This window comes from Crinia signifera, chromosome 19 (assembly GCF_055691185.1).
Source record: "Crinia signifera chromosome 19, ASM5569118v1, whole genome shotgun sequence".
Taxonomy (NCBI): domain Eukaryota; kingdom Metazoa; phylum Chordata; class Amphibia; order Anura; family Myobatrachidae; genus Crinia; species Crinia signifera.
In genome coordinates, this window is record NC_139226.1 from 108,525,147 (window position 1) to 108,542,130 (window position 16,984).

The 16,984-nt window shown below is 45.1% G+C and overlaps 1 long non-coding RNA gene across 1 annotated transcript in view; it reads right to left on the reverse strand.

The window, feature by feature from the left end:
* LOC146042872 (uncharacterized) overlaps nt 1-15,809 on the reverse strand; it is a 165,133-nt gene extending 149,324 nt beyond the window's left edge. The window contains exon 1 of the long non-coding RNA XR_014464044.1: nt 15,451-15,809. This is a non-coding gene — a long non-coding RNA (uncharacterized LOC146042872). The remainder of the gene's footprint in view (nt 1-15,450) is intronic.
* Nucleotides 15,810-16,984: the final 1,175 nt, after the last annotated feature.

Here is a 16,984-nt window from a genome sequence, read left to right on the forward strand (position 1 = left end):
TCCACACAGGGGGGTCACTTACATATGACCCACTTGCCATTTCTTTTGACCAACAAGGATTTGGGCAGTAATAGGGCAGTAAAGTGGGCATGGGTCCCAGAATCATCATTTTGAATAAGTAGCTGGTGTCCTGCAAGGGTTAAACAGCGTTGGTCAAAAAATATTACACTGGAAACCCGCACAGGGGGGTCACTTACATATGACCCACTTGACATTTCTTTTGACCAAAAAGGATTTGGGCAGAAATAGGGCAGTAAAGTGGGCATGGGTCCCAGAATCATCATTTTGAATAAGTAGCTGGTGTCCTGCAAGGGTTAAACAGCGTTGGTCAAAACATATTACACTGGAAATCCACACAGGGGGGTCACTTACATATGACCCACTTGCCATTTCTTTTGACCAACAAGGATTTGGGCAGAAATAGGGCAGTAAAGTGGGCATGGGTCCCAAAATCATCATTTTGAATAAGTAGCTGGTGTCCTGCAAGGGTTAAACAGCGTTGGTCAAAAAATCTTACACTGGAAACCCGCACAGGGGGGTCACTTACATATGACCCACTTGCCATTTCTTTTGACCAACAAGGATTTGGGCAGAAATAGGGCAGTAAAGTGGGCATGGGTCCCAGAATCATCATTTTGAATAAGTAGCTGGTGTCCTGCAAGGGTTAAACAGTGTTGGTCAAAACATATTACACTTGAAACCCACACAGGGGGGTTGCCTACATATGACCCACTTGCAACTTCTTTTGACCAACAAGGATTTGGGCAGAAAATGGGCACAAAAATGGGCATGGGTCCCAGATATCATTTTGGATAAGTAGCTGGTGTCCTGCAAGGGTTAAACAGCGTTGGTCAAAAAATATTACACTGGAAACCCGCACAGGGGGGTCACTTACATATGACCCACTTGCCATTTCTTTTGACCAACAAGGATTTGGGCAGAAATAGGGCAGTAAAGTGGGCATGGGTCCCAGAATCATCATTTTGAATAAGTAGCTGGTGTCCTGCAAGGGTTAAACAGTGTTGGTCAAAACATATTACACTTGAAACCCACACAGGGGGTTGCCTACATATGACCCACTTGCAACTTCTTTTGACCAACAAGGATTTGGGCAGAAAATGGGCACAAAAATGGGCATGGGTCCCTGATATCATTTTGAATAAGTAGCTGGTGTCCTGCAAGGGTTAAACAGCGTTGGTCAAAAAATCTTACACTGGAAAACCGCACAGGGGGGTCACTTACATATGACCCACTTGCCATTTCTTTTGACCAACAAGGATTTGGGCAGAAATAGGGCAGTAAAGTGGGCATGGGTCCCAGAATCATCATTTTGAATAAGTAGCTGGTGTCCTGCAAGGGTTAAACAGCGTTGGTCAAAAAATATTACACTGGAAACCCACACAGGGGGGTCACTTACATATGACCCACTTGCCATTTCTTTTGACCAACAAGGATTTGGGCAGAAATAGGGCAGTAAAGTGGGCATGGGTCCCAGAATCATCATTTTGAATAAGTAGCTGGTGTCCTGCAAGGGTTAAACAGCGTTGGTCAAAAAATGTTACACTTGGAATCCACACAGGGGGGTCACTTACATATGACCCACTTGCCATTTCTTTTGACCAACAAGGATTTGGGCAGTAATAGGGCAGTAAAGTGGGCATGGGTCCCAGAATCATCATTTTGAATAAGTAGCTGGTGTCCTGCAAGGGTTAAATAGCGTTGGTCAAAAAATGTTACACTGGAAACCCGCACAGGGGGGTCACTTACATATGACCAACTTGCCATTTCTTTTGACCAACAAGGATATGGGCAGAAATAGGGCAGTAAAGTGGGCATAGGTCCCAGATGTCATCATTTTGAATAAGTAGCTGGTGTCCTGCAAGGGTTAAACAGCGTTGGTCAAAAAATGTTACACTGGAAACCTGCACAAGGGGGTCACTTATATATGACCCACTTGCCATTTCTTTTGACCAACGAGGATTTGGGCAGAAATAGGGCAGTAAAGTGGGCATAGGTCCCAGATGTCATCATTTTGAATAAGTAGCTGGTATCCTGCAAGGGTTAAACAGCGTTAGTCAAAAAATATTACACTTAGAATCCACACAAGGGCATGACTTACATATGACCCACTTGCTATTTCTTTTGACCAACAAGGATTTGGGCAGAAATAGGGCAGTAAAGTGGGCATGGGTCCCAGAATCATCATTTTGAATAAGTAGCTGGTGTCCTGCAAGGGTTAAACAGCAGTGGTCAAAAAATCTTACACTGGAAACCCGCACAGGGGGGTCACTTACATATGACCCACTTGCCATTTCTTTTGACCAACAAGGATTTGGGCAGAAATAGGGCAGTAAAGTGGGCATGGGTCCCAGAATCATCATTTAGAATAAGTAGCTGGTGTCCTGCAAGGGTTAAACAGTGTTGGTCAAAACATATTACACTTGAAACCCACACAGGGGGGTTGCCTACATATGACCCACTTGCAACTTCTTTTGACCAACAAGGACTTGGGCAGAAATAGGGCAGTAAAGTGGGCATGGGTCCCAGAATCATCATTTTGAATAAGTAGCTGGTGTCCTGCAAGGGTTAAACAGTGTTGGTCAAAACATATTACACTTGAAACCCACACAGGGGGGTTGCCTACATATGACCCACTTGCAAGTTCTTTTGACCAACAAGGATTTGGGCAGAAAATGGGCACAAAAATGGGCATGGGTCCCAGATATCATTTTGAATAAGTAGCTGGTGTCCTGCAAGGGTTAAACAGCGTTGCTCAAAAAATATTACACTGGAAACCCGCACAGGGGGGTCACTTACATATGACCCACTTGCCATTTCTTTTGACCAACAAGGATTTGGGCAGAAATAGGGCAGTAAAGTGGGCATGGGTCCCAGAATCATCATTTTGAATAAGTAGCTGGTGTCCTGCAAGGGTTAAACAGTGTTGGTCAAAACATATTACACTTGAAACCCACACAGGGGGGTTGCCTACATATGACCCACTTGCAAGTTCTTTTGACCAACAAGGATTTGGGCAGAAAATGGGCACAAAAATGGGCATGGGTCCCAGATATCATTTTGAATAAGTAGCTGGTGTCCTGCAAGGGTTAAACAGCGTTGCTCAAAAAATATTACACTGGAAACCCGCACAGGGGGGTCACTTACATATGACCCACTTGCCATTTCTTTTGACCAACAAGGATTTGGGCAGAAATAGGGCACTAAAGTGGGCATGGGTCCCAGAATCATCATTTTGAATAAGTAGCTGGTGTCATGCAAGGGCTAAACAGCGTTGGTCAAAAAATATTACACTGGAAACACGCACAAGGGGGTCACTTACATATGACCCACTTGCCATTTCTTTTGACCAACAAGGATTTGGACAGAAATAGGGCAGTAAAGTGGGCATAGGTCCCAGATGTCATCATTTTGAATAAGTAGCTGGTGTCCTGCAAGGGTTAAACAGCGTTGGTCAAAAAATGTTACACTTGGAATCCATAGAGGGGGGTCAGATACATATGACCCACTTGCCATTTCTTTTGACCAACAAGGATGTGGGCAGAAATAGGGCGGTAAAGTGGGCATGGGTCACAGATGTCATTATTTTGAATAAGTAGCTGGTGTCCTGCAAGGGTTAAACAGCGTTGGTCAAAAAATGTTACACTTGGAATCCACACAGGGGGGTCAGATACATATGACCCACTTGCCATTTCTTTTGACCAACAATGATTTGGGCAGAAATAGGGCAGTAAAGTGGGCATAGGTCCCAGATGTCATCATTTTGAATAAGTAGCTGGTGTCCTGCAAGGGTTAAACAGCGTTGGTCAAAAAATGTTACACTGGAAACCTGCACAGAGGGGTCACTTACATATGACCCAATTGCCATTTCTTTTGACCAACAAGGATTTGGACAGAAATAGGGCAGTAAAGTGGGCATAGGTCCCAGATGTCATCATTTTGAATAAGTAGCTGGTGTCCTGCAAGGGTTAAACAGCGTTGGTCAAAAAATGTTACACTTGGAATCCACACAGGGGGGTCAGATACATATGACCCACTTGCCATTTCTTTTGACCAACAAGGATTTGGGCAGTAATAGGGCAGTAAAGTGGGCATGGGTCACAGATGTCATTATTTTGAATAAGTAGCTGGTGTCCTGCAAGGGTTAAACAGTGTTGGTCAAAACATATTACACTTGAAACCCACACAGGGGGGTTGCCTACATATGACCCACTTGCAATTTCTTTTGACCAACAATTATTTGGGCAGAAAATGGGCACTAAAGTGGGCATAGGTCCCAGATGTCATCATTTTGAATAAGTAAGTGGTGTCCTGCAAGGGTTAAACAGCGTTGGTCAAAAAATGTTACACTTGGAATCCATACAGGGGGGTCACTTACATATGACCCACTTGCAATTTCTTTTGACCAAGGAGGATTTGGGCAGTAATAGGGCAGTAAAGTGGGTATGGGTCACAGATTACATCATTTTGAATAAGTAGCTGGTGTCCTGCAAGGGTTAAACAGCAATGCTCAAAAGAAATGGCAAATGGGTCATATGTAAGTGACCCCCCTGTGCGGGTTTCCAGTGTAATATTTGTTGACCAACGCTGTTTAACCCTTGCAGAACACCAGCTACTTATTCAAAATGATATCTGGGACCCATGCCCATTTTTGTGCCCATTTTCTGCCCAAATCATTGTTGGATAAAAGAAATTGCAAGTGGGTCATATGTAGGCAACCCCCCTGTGTGGGTTTCAAGTGTAATTTGTTTTGACCAACACTGTTCAACCCTTGCAGGACACCAGCTACTTATTCAAAATGATGATTCTGGGACCCATGCCCACTTTACTGCCCTATTACTGCCCAAATCCTTGTTGGTCAAAAGAAATGGCAAGTGGGTCATATGTAAGTGACCACCCTGTGCGGGTTTCCAGTGTAATATTTGTTGACCAGCGCTGTTTAACCCTTGCAGGACACCAGCTACTTATTCAAAATGATGATTCTGGGACCCATGCCCACTTTACTGCCCTATTTCTGCCCAAATCCTTTTTGGTCAAAAGAAATGGCAAGTGGGTCATATGTAAGTGACGCCCCTGTGCGGGTTTCCAGTGTAATATTTGTTGACCAACGCTGTTTAACCCTTGCAGAACACCAGCTACTTATTTAAAATGATGATTCTGGGACCCATGCCCATTTTTGTGCCCATTTTCTGCCCAAATCATTGTTGGTCAAAATAAATTGCAAGTGGGTCATATGTAGGCAATCCCCCTGTGTGGGTTTCAAGTGTAAAATGTTTTGATAAACACTGTTTAACCCTTGCAGGACACCAGCTACTTATTCAAAATAATGACATCTGTGACCCATGCCCACTTTACTGCCCTATTACTGCCCAAATCCTTGGTCAAAAGAAATGGCAAGTGGGTCATATGTAAGTGACTCCCCTGTGCGGGTTTCCAGTGTAACATTTTTTGACCAACGCTGTTTAACCCTTGCAGGACACCAGCTACTTATTCAAAATGATGACATCTGGGACCTATGCCCACTTTACTGCCCTATTACTGCCCAAATCCTTGTTGGTCAAAAGAAATGGCAAGTGGTTCATATGTAAGTGACCCCCCTGTGCGGGTTTCCAGTGTAATTTTTGTTGACCAACGCTGTTTAACCCTTGCAGAACACCAGCTACTTATTCAAAATGATGATTCTGGGACCCATGCCCACATTAGTGCCCTATTTCTGCCCAAATCCTTGTTGGTCAAAAGAAATGGCAAGTGGGTCATATGTAAGTGACCCCCCCTGTGCGGGTTTCCAGTGTAATTTTTGTTGACCAACGCTGTTTAACCCTTGCAGAACACCAGCTATTTATTCAAAATTATGATTCTGGGACCCATGCCCACTTTAGTGCCCTATTTCTGCCCAAATCCTTGTTGGTCAAAAGAAATGGCAAGTGGGTCATATGTAAGTGACCCCCCTGTGCGGGTTTCCAGTGTAATATTTGTTGACCAACGCTGTTTAACCCTTGCAGAACACCAGCTACTTATTCAAAATGATGATTCTGGGACCCATGCCCACTTTAGTGCCCTATTTCTGCCCAAATCCTTGTTGGTCAAAAGAAATTGCAAGTGGATCATATGTAAGTGACCCCCCTGTATGGATTTCAAGTGTAACATTTTTTGACCAACGATGTTTAACCCTTGCAGGACACCACTTACTTATTCAAAATGATGACATCTGGGACCTATGCCCACTTTAGTGCCCATTTTCTGCCCAAATAATTGTTGGTCAAAATAAATTGCAAGTGGGTCATATGTAGGCAACCCCCCTGTGTGGGTTTCAAGTGTAATTTGTTTTGACCAACACTGTTTAACCCTTGCAGGACACCAGCTACTTATTCAAAATGATGACATCTGGGACCTATGCCCACTTTACTGCCCTATTACTGCCCAAATCCTTGTTGGTCAAAAGAAATGGCAAGTGGTTCATATGTAAGTGACCCCCCTGTGCGGGTTTCCAGTGTAATTTTTGTTGACCAACGCTGTTTAACCCTTGCAGAACACCAGCTACTTATTCAAAATGATGATTCTGGGACCCATGCCCACATTAGTGCCCTATTTCTGCCCAAATCCTTGTTGGTCAAAAGAAATGGCAAGTGGGTCATATGTAAGTGACCCCCCTGTGCGGGTTTCCAGTGTAATTTTTGTTGACCAACGCTGTTTAACCCTTGCAGAACACCAGCTATTTATTCAAAATTATGATTCTGGGACCCATGCCCACTTTAGTGCCCTATTTCTGCCCAAATCCTTGTTGGTCAAAAGAAATGGCAAGTGGGTCATATGTAAGTGACCCCCCTGTGCGGGTTTCCAGTGTAATATTTGTTGACCAACGCTGTTTAACCCTTGCAGAACACCAGCTACTTATTCAAAATGATGATTCTGGGACCCATGCCCACTTTAGTGCCCTATTTCTGCCCAAATCCTTGTTGGTCAAAAGAAATTGCAAGTGGATCATATGTAAGTGACCCCCCTGTATGGATTTCAAGTGTAACATTTTTTGACCAACGATGTTTAACCCTTGCAGGACACCACTTACTTATTCAAAATGATGACATCTGGGACCTATGCCCACTTTAGTGCCCATTTTCTGCCCAAATAATTGTTGGTCAAAATAAATTGCAAGTGGGTCATATGTAGGCAACCCCCCTGTGTGGGTTTCAAGTGTAATTTGTTTTGACCAACACTGTTTAACCCTTGCAGGACACCAGCTACTTATTCAAAATAATGATTCTGGGACCCATGCCCACTTTACTGCCCTATTTCTGCCCAAATCCTTGTTGGTCAAAAGAAATGTCAAGTGGGTCATATGTAAGTGACCCCCCTGTGCGGGTTTCCAGTGTAACATTTTTTGACCAACGCTGTTTAACCCTTGCAGGACACCAGCTACTTATTCAAAATGATGATTCTGTGACCCATGCCCACTTTACTGCCCTATTTCTGCCCAAATCCTTGTTGGTCAAAAGAAATGTCAAGTGGGTCATATGTAAGTGACCCCCCTGTGCGGGTTTCCAGTGTAAGATTTTTTGACCAACGCTGTTTAACCCTTGCAGGACACCAGCTACTTATTCAAAATGATGATTCTGGGACCCATGCCCACTTTACTGCCCAAATCCTTGTTGGTCAAAAGAAATGGCAAGTGGGTCATATGTAAGTGACCCCCCTGTGTGGGTTTCCAGTGTAATATGTTTTGACCAACGCTGTTTAACCCTTGCAGGACACCAGCTACTTATTCAAAATGATGATTCTGGGACCCATGCCCACTTTACTGCCCTATTTCTGCCCAAATCCTTGTTGCTCAAAAGAAATGGCAAGTGGGTCATATGTAAGTGACCCCCCTGTGCGGGTTTCCAGTGTAAGATTTTTTGACCAACGCTGTTTAACCCTTGCAGGACACCAGCTACTTATTCAAAATGATGATTCTGGGACCCATGCCCACTTTACTGCCCTATTTCTGCCCAAATCCTTGTTGGTCAAAAGAAATGGCAAGTGGGTCATATGTAAGTGACCGCCCTGTGTGGGTTTCCAGTGTAATATTTTTTGACCAACGCTGTTTAACCCTTGCAGGACACCAGCTACTTATTCAAAATGATGATTCTGGGACCCATGCCCACTTTACTGCCCTATTTCTGCCCAAATCCTTGTTGGTCAAAAGAAATGGCAAGTGGGTCATATGTAAGTGACCCCCCTGTGTGGGTTTCCAGTGTAATATTTTTTGACCAACGCTGTTTAACCCTTGCAAGACACCAGCTACTTATTCAAAATGATATCTGGGACCCATGCCCATTTTTGTGCCCATTTTCTGCCCAAATCCTCGTTGGTCAAAAGAAATGGCAAGTGGGTCATATGTAAGTGACCCCCCTGTGTGGATTCCAAGTGTAATATGTTTTGACCAACGCTGTTTAACCCTTGCAGGACACCAGCTACTTATTCAAAATAATGACATCTGTGACCCATGCCCACTTTACTGCCCTATTACTGCCCAAATCCTTGTTGGTCAAAAGAAATGGCAAGTGGGTCATATGTAAGTGACCCCCCTGTGTGGGTTTCCAGTGTAATATTTTTTGACCAACGCTGTTTAGCCCTTGCAGGACACCAGCTACTTATTCAAAATGATATCTGGGACCCATGCCCATCTTTGTGCCCATTTTCTGCCCAAATCCTTGTTGGTCAAAAGAAATGGCAAGTGGGTCATATGTAAGTGACCCCCCTGTGTGGATTCCAAGTGTAATATGTTTTGTCCAACACTGTTTAACCCTTGCAGGACACCAGCTACTTATTCAAAATAATGACATCTGTGACCCATGCCCACTTTACTGCCCTATTACTGCCCAAATCCTTGTTGGTCAAAAGAAATGGCAAGTGGGTCATATGTAAGTGACCACCCTGTGCGGGTTTCCAGTGTAATATTTGTTGACCAGCGCTGTTTAACCCTTGCAGGACACCAGCTACTTATTCAAAATGATGATTCTGGGACCCATGCCCACTTTACTGCCCTATTTCTGCCCAAATCCTTTTTGGTCAAAAGAAATGGCAAGTGGGTCATATGTAAGTGACGCCCCTGTGCGGGTTTCCAGTGTAATATTTGTTGACCAACGCTGTTTAACCCTTGCAGAACACCAGCTACTTATTTAAAATGATGATTCTGGGACCCATGCCCATTTTTGTGCCCATTTTCTGCCCAAATCATTGTTGGTCAAAATAAATTGCAAGTGGGTCATATGTAGGCAATCCCCCTGTGTGGGTTTCAAGTGTAAAATGTTTTGACAAACACTGTTTAACCCTTGCAGGACACCAGCTACTTATTCAAAATAATGACATCTGTGACCCATGCCCACTTTACTGCCCTATTACTGCCCAAATCCTTGGTCAAAAGAAATGGCAAGTGGGTCATATGTAAGTGACTCCCCTGTGCGGGTTTCCAGTGTAACATTTTTTGACCAACGCTGTTTAACCCTTGCAGGACACCAGCTACTTATTCAAAATGATGACATCTGGGACCTATGCCCACTTTACTGCCCTATTACTGCCCAAATCCTTGTTGGTCAAAAGAAATGGCAAGTGGTTCATATGTAAGTGACCCCCCTGTGCGGGTTTCCAGTGTAATTTTTGTTGACCAACGCTGTTTAACCCTTGCAGAACACCAGCTACTTATTCAAAATGATGATTCTGGGACCCATGCCCACATTAGTGCCCTATTTCTGCCCAAATCCTTGTTGGTCAAAAGAAATGGCAAGTGGGTCATATGTAAGTGACCCCCCTGTGCGGGTTTCCAGTGTAATTTTTGTTGACCAACGCTGTTTAACCCTTGCAGAACACCAGCTATTTATTCAAAATTATGATTCTGGGACCCATGCCCACTTTAGTGCCCTATTTCTGCCCAAATCCTTGTTGGTCAAAAGAAATGGCAAGTGGGTCATATGTAAGTGACCCCCCTGTGCGGGTTTCCAGTGTAATATTTGTTGACCAACGCTGTTTAACCCTTGCAGAACACCAGCTACTTATTCAAAATGATGATTCTGGGACCCATGCCCACTTTAGTGCCCTATTTCTGCCCAAATCCTTGTTGGTCAAAAGAAATTGCAAGTGGATCATATGTAAGTGACCCCCCTGTATGGATTTCAAGTGTAACATTTTTTGACCAACGATGTTTAACCCTTGCAGGACACCACTTACTTATTCAAAATGATGACATCTGGGACCTATGCCCACTTTAGTGCCCATTTTCTGCCCAAATAATTGTTGGTCAAAATAAATTGCAAGTGGGTCATATGTAGGCAACCCCCCTGTGTGGGTTTCAAGTGTAATTTGTTTTGACCAACACTGTTTAACCCTTGCAGGACACCAGCTACTTATTCAAAATGATGACATCTGGGACCTATGCCCACTTTACTGCCCTATTACTGCCCAAATCCTTGTTGGTCAAAAGAAATGGCAAGTGGTTCATATGTAAGTGACCCCCCTGTGCGGGTTTCCAGTGTAATTTTTGTTGACCAACGCTGTTTAACCCTTGCAGAACACCAGCTACTTATTCAAAATGATGATTCTGGGACCCATGCCCACATTAGTGCCCTATTTCTGCCCAAATCCTTGTTGGTCAAAAGAAATGGCAAGTGGGTCATATGTAAGTGACCCCCCTGTGCGGGTTTCCAGTGTAATTTTTGTTGACCAACGCTGTTTAACCCTTGCAGAACACCAGCTATTTATTCAAAATTATGATTCTGGGACCCATGCCCACTTTAGTGCCCTATTTCTGCCCAAATCCTTGTTGGTCAAAAGAAATGGCAAGTGGGTCATATGTAAGTGACCCCCCTGTGCGGGTTTCCAGTGTAATATTTGTTGACCAACGCTGTTTAACCCTTGCAGAACACCAGCTACTTATTCAAAATGATGATTCTGAGACCCATGCCCACTTTAGTGCCCTATTTCTGCCCAAATCCTTGTTGGTCAAAAGAAATTGCAAGTGGATCATATGTAAGTGACCCCCCTGTATGGATTTCAAGTGTAACATTTTTTGACCAACGATGTTTAACCCTTGCAGGACACCACTTACTTATTCAAAATGATGACATCTGGGACCTATGCCCACTTTAGTGCCCATTTTCTGCCCAAATAATTGTTGGTCAAAATAAATTGCAAGTGGGTCATATGTAGGCAACCCCCCTGTGTGGGTTTCAAGTGTAATTTGTTTTGACCAACACTGTTTAACCCTTGCAGGACACCAGCTACTTATTCAAATTAATGATTCTGGGACCCATGCCCACTTTACTGCCCTATTTCTGCCCAAATCCTTGTTGGTCAAAAGAAATGTCAAGTGGGTCATATGTAAGTGACCCCCCTGTGCGGGTTTCCAGTGTAACATTTTTTGACCAACGCTGTTTAACCCTTGCAGGACACCAGCTACTTATTCAAAATGATGATTCTGTGACCCATGCCCACTTTACTGCCCTATTTCTGCCCAAATCCTTGTTGGTCAAAAGAAATGTCAAGTGGGTCATATGTAAGTGACCCCCCTGTGCGGGTTTCCAGTGTAAGATTTTTTGACCAACGCTGTTTAACCCTTGCAGGACACCAGCTACTTATTCAAAATGATGATTCTGGGACCCATGCCCACTTTACTGCCCAAATCCTTGTTGGTCAAAAGAAATGGCAAGTGGGTCATATGTAAGTGACCCCCCTGTGTGGGTTTCCAGTGTAATATGTTTTGACCAACGCTGTTTAACCCTTGCAGGACACCAGCTACTTATTCAAAATGATGATTCTGGGACCCATGCCCACTTTACTGCCCTATTTCTGCCCAAATCCTTGTTGCTCAAAAGAAATGGCAAGTGGGTCATATGTAAGTGACCCCCCTGTGCGGGTTTCCAGTGTAAGATTTTTTGACCAACGCTGTTTAACCCTTGCAGGACACCAGCTACTTATTCAAAATGATGATTCTGGGACCCATGCCCACTTTACTGCCCTATTTCTGCCCAAATCCTTGTTGGTCAAAAGAAATGGCAAGTGGGTCATATGTAAGTGACCGCCCTGTGTGGGTTTCCAGTGTAATATTTTTTGACCAACGCTGTTTAACCCTTGCAGGACACCAGCTACTTATTCAAAATGATGATTCTGGGACCCATGCCCACTTTACTGCCCTATTTCTGCCCAAATCCTTGTTGGTCAAAAGAAATGGCAAGTGGGTCATATGTAAGTGACCCCCCTGTGTGGGTTTCCAGTGTAATATTTTTTGACCAACGCTGTTTAACCCTTGCAAGACACCAGCTACTTATTCAAAATGATATCTGGGACCCATGCCCATTTTTGTGCCCATTTTCTGCCCAAATCCTCGTTGGTCAAAAGAAATGGCAAGTGGGTCATATGTAAGTGACCCCCCTGTGTGGATTCCAAGTGTAATATGTTTTGACCAACGCTGTTTAACCCTTGCAGGACACCAGCTACTTATTCAAAATAATGACATCTGTGACCCATGCCCACTTTACTGCCCTATTACTGCCCAAATCCTTGTTGGTCAAAAGAAATGGCAAGTGGGTCATATGTAAGTGACCCCCCTGTGTGGGTTTCCAGTGTAATATTTTTTGACCAACGCTGTTTAGCCCTTGCAGGACACCAGCTACTTATTCAAAATGATATCTGGGACCCATGCCCATCTTTGTGCCCATTTTCTGCCCAAATCCTTGTTGGTCAAAAGAAATGGCAAGTGGGTCATATGTAAGTGACCCCCCTGTGTGGATTCCAAGTGTAATATGTTTTGTCCAACACTGTTTAACCCTTGCAGGACACCAGCTACTTATTCAAAATAATGACATCTGTGACCCATGCCCACTTTACTGCCCTATTACTGCCCAAATCCTTGTTGGTCAAAAGAAATTGCAAGTGGATCATATGTAAGTGACCCCCCTGTATGGATTTCAAGTGTAACATTTTTTGACCAACGATGTTTAACCCTTGCAGGACACCACTTACTTATTCAAAATGATGACATCTGGGACCTATGCCCACTTTAGTGCCCATTTTCTGCCCAAATAATTGTTGGTCAAAATAAATTGCAAGTGGGTCATATGTAGGCAACCCCCCTGTGTGGGTTTCAAGTGTAATTTGTTTTGACCAACACTGTTTAACCCTTGCAGGACACCAGCTACTTATTCAAATTAATGATTCTGGGACCCATGCCCACTTTACTGCCCTATTTCTGCCCAAATCCTTGTTGGTCAAAAGAAATGTCAAGTGGGTCATATGTAAGTGACCCCCCTGTGCGGGTTTCCAGTGTAACATTTTTTGACCAACGCTGTTTAACCCTTGCAGGACACCAGCTACTTATTCAAAATGATGATTCTGTGACCCATGCCCACTTTACTGCCCTATTTCTGCCCAAATCCTTGTTGGTCAAAAGAAATGTCAAGTGGGTCATATGTAAGTGACCCCCCTGTGCGGGTTTCCAGTGTAAGATTTTTTGACCAACGCTGTTTAACCCTTGCAGGACACCAGCTACTTATTCAAAATGATGATTCTGGGACCCATGCCCACTTTACTGCCCAAATCCTTGTTGGTCAAAAGAAATGGCAAGTGGGTCATATGTAAGTGACCCCCCTGTGTGGGTTTCCAGTGTAATATGTTTTGACCAACGCTGTTTAACCCTTGCAGGACACCAGCTACTTATTCAAAATGGTATCTGGGACCCATGCCCATTTTTGTGCCCATTTTCTGCCCAAATCCTTGTTAGTCAAAAGAAATGGCAAGTGGGTCATATGTAAGTGACCCCCCTGTGTGGATTCCAAGTGTAATATGTTTTGACCAACGCTGTTTAACCCTTGCAGGACACCAGCTACTTATTCAAAATAATGACATCTGTGACCCATGCCCACTTTACTGCCCTATTACTGCCCAAATCCTTGTTGGTCAAAAGAAATGGCAAGTGGGTCATAAGTAAGTGACCCCCCTGTGTGGGTTTCCAGTGTAATATTTTTTGACCAACGCTGTTTAGCCCTTGCAGGACACCAGCTACTTATTCAAAATAATGATTCTGGGACCCATGCCCACTTTACTGCCCTATTTCTGCCAAAATCCTTGTTGGTCAAAAGAAATGGCAAGTGGGTCATATGTAAGTGACCCCCCTCTGTGGGTTTCCAGTGTAAAATTTTTTGACCAACGCTGTTTAACCCTTGCAGGACACCAGCTACTTATTCAAAATAATGATTCTGGGACCCATGCCCACTTTACTGCCCTATTTCTGCCCAAATCCTTGTTGGTCAAAAGAAATGGCAAGTGGGTCATATGTAAGTGACCCCCCCTGTGCGGGTTTCCAGTGTAAGATTTTTTGACCAACGCTGTTTAACCCTTGCAGGACACCAGCTACTTATTCAAAATGATGAAATCTGGGACCCATGCCCACTTTACTGCCCTATTTCTGCCCAAATCCTTGTTGGTCAAAAGAAATGGCAAGTGGGTCATATGTAAGTGACCCCCCTGTGTGGATTCCAAGTGTAACATTTTTTGACCAACGCTGTTTAACCCTTGCAGGACACCAGCTACTTATTCAAAATGATGAAATCTGGGACCGATGCCCACTTTACTGCCCTATTTCTGCCCAAATCCTTGTTGGTCAAAAGAAATGGCAAGTGGGTCATATGTAAGTAACCCCCCTGTGTGGATTCCAAGTGTAACACTTTTTGACCAACGCTGTTTAACCCTTGCAGGACACCAGCTACTTATTCAAAATGATGATTCTGGGACCCATGCCCACTTTACTGCCCTATTTCTGCCCAAATCCTTGTTGGTCAAAAGAAATGGCAAGTGGGTCATATGTAAGTGACCCCCCTGTGTGGGTTTCCAGTGTAATATTTTTTGACCAACGCTGTTTAACCCTTGCAGGACACCAGCTACTTATTCAAAATGATATCTGGGACCCATGCCCATTTTTGTGCCCATTTTCTGCCCAAATCATTGTTGGTCAAAAGAAATTGCAAGTGGGTCATATGTAGGCAACCCCCCTGTGTTGATTTCTGCAGTCACATTTTTGGTCCATGATTCATTAACCCTTGTAAAAGTGATTGTTCTGAATAAGAAGCTGGAGCTCGAATAAGAAGCTGGAGCTCGAATAAGAAGCTGGAGCTCGAATAAGAAGCTGGCCGAATAAGAAGCCAACTTCAGCCTCGTCTCCCTTACCCTGCACGATATCCCACGACACACTCAATTGCCCCGTGCCTGCACTCTGTTATGCTGACAAGCTCCCTAACCCTCTGTCCTGACCCCCCCACAGGATAATTCTGACCCTGCCCACTAGTACTTAACCCTCATACCCTGAGGCCTAACTCTTCCCCCTCCCTCAGCCTAACACTTACCCCCCCTTCCCTGAGCCCAACCCACCCCACAAATAAACACACATACCATAACCCTCACTCTTACCTTTGGAACATCCACAGAGTGCAGTCTGGTTGGTTTTGGGCAGGCCTGGAACTGTGGTTGCACAGCAGCATCTCTTGCCTTTTGCTCAGGCAGCAGCCACCATCACACCATGTAGCTCCGCCCCCCGACCGGGTCCCGTTTAGCTCCGCCCCCATCGGGTCCGTGAAGCCCCGCCCACTCGCCGAGCGGTGGTGCTGGGCAATGGGGTGGGGGGCTGTTTTGTGGACCCCCCCCCCCCCCCCTGGTGCTGGGCCTGGCAGCAGCTGGCTGCTGCTCTTTCTGCAGGCAGGGCAGAGAGGAAGGGGGAGCTCTCTGGCTGTCTGTGTGAGGTTGCTCAGTGACCCGCCCAATCAGGGTCACTGAGCGTCCTCACACAGGAAGCCAGAGATAGTGAAGTATACAATTGGCTGCTGCAGCAGCTTGTATACGAGGGACTCCGGCCGGCTCCAAAAACTACTGAATGTGCACTGGCTCCCACCCCCCGCCCCGACTGGGGCTGCACCGCGGAGCACAAGGAAGTTAAGCCACTGCGCCCCCTATGTACACTTACATTTACAATACTGTCACACAGCCTTTTATGCACCGTGGGAGGAGCTGTGTGCGCCAGCGAATGCGCACCAGCCCTCCCGCGGCCATGTTAACTTTGGGCACAGCCGAGGCCGGCCGCGGCCATCTTTAATTGGAGCATTTTGCTGCGGCCGCGGCCAGGGAGGCTGGGCGGCCTCTACTCCTCCAAAATGTGCCGGCCCACCGGGAAACGGCCCGGTTTCCCGGTGGGCCAATCCGCCCCTGTTCTTATGTACGGCACCGTAGGAAATTCTCATTGCATCGCATTGCAGGGGCCTTGCGATGTGATGCGATTTTCCTATGTAATGTATTCAGTGCTCTTTTATTTATATTGTATAGGGTGTACAATGCCATTAGGTATACAATAATGGCATACAATGAGGTTTTAGATACCCCCCACTATCCACGCCACCCCGAAGAGTGGCGAGCGCAGCGAAACGCGTCCTCCGACCTTTTCATACCCCCACTATCCACGTTGGCGTGGAGTTGATTTTATATAGTGTGGCAAGTGCAGCGAGCCCTGCGAGGGGACGCGGATTACTTTACATGTATTCCGCGTCCCCACGCTTCAGGCTCGGTGGCTCGCTGCACTCGCCACACTATACGAAATCAACTCCACGCCGACGTGGATAGTGGGGGTATGAAAAGGTCGTAGGACGTGTTCCACTACGCTCACCACGCTTTAGGGGGGCCTGGATAGTGTGGGGGGGGGGTGCCTAAAACCTCATTGTATGTCATTATTGTATACCTAATGGCATTGTACACCCTATCTCCTATATATTTGGCTACATCTGTCACTCAAAGTGGGTGTCTGTGTCTATAACGCTCTGTTCCTGGACTTTCCTCTTAATGTGTGATTGCCTACATCTGTGCTGAACACCTTTCTGAGAAATTAACCTGTTTAAAACAGGTGATGGCAATCATACATTAAGGGGAAGTCTAGAAACAGAGCATTGTGTCCCTCCTG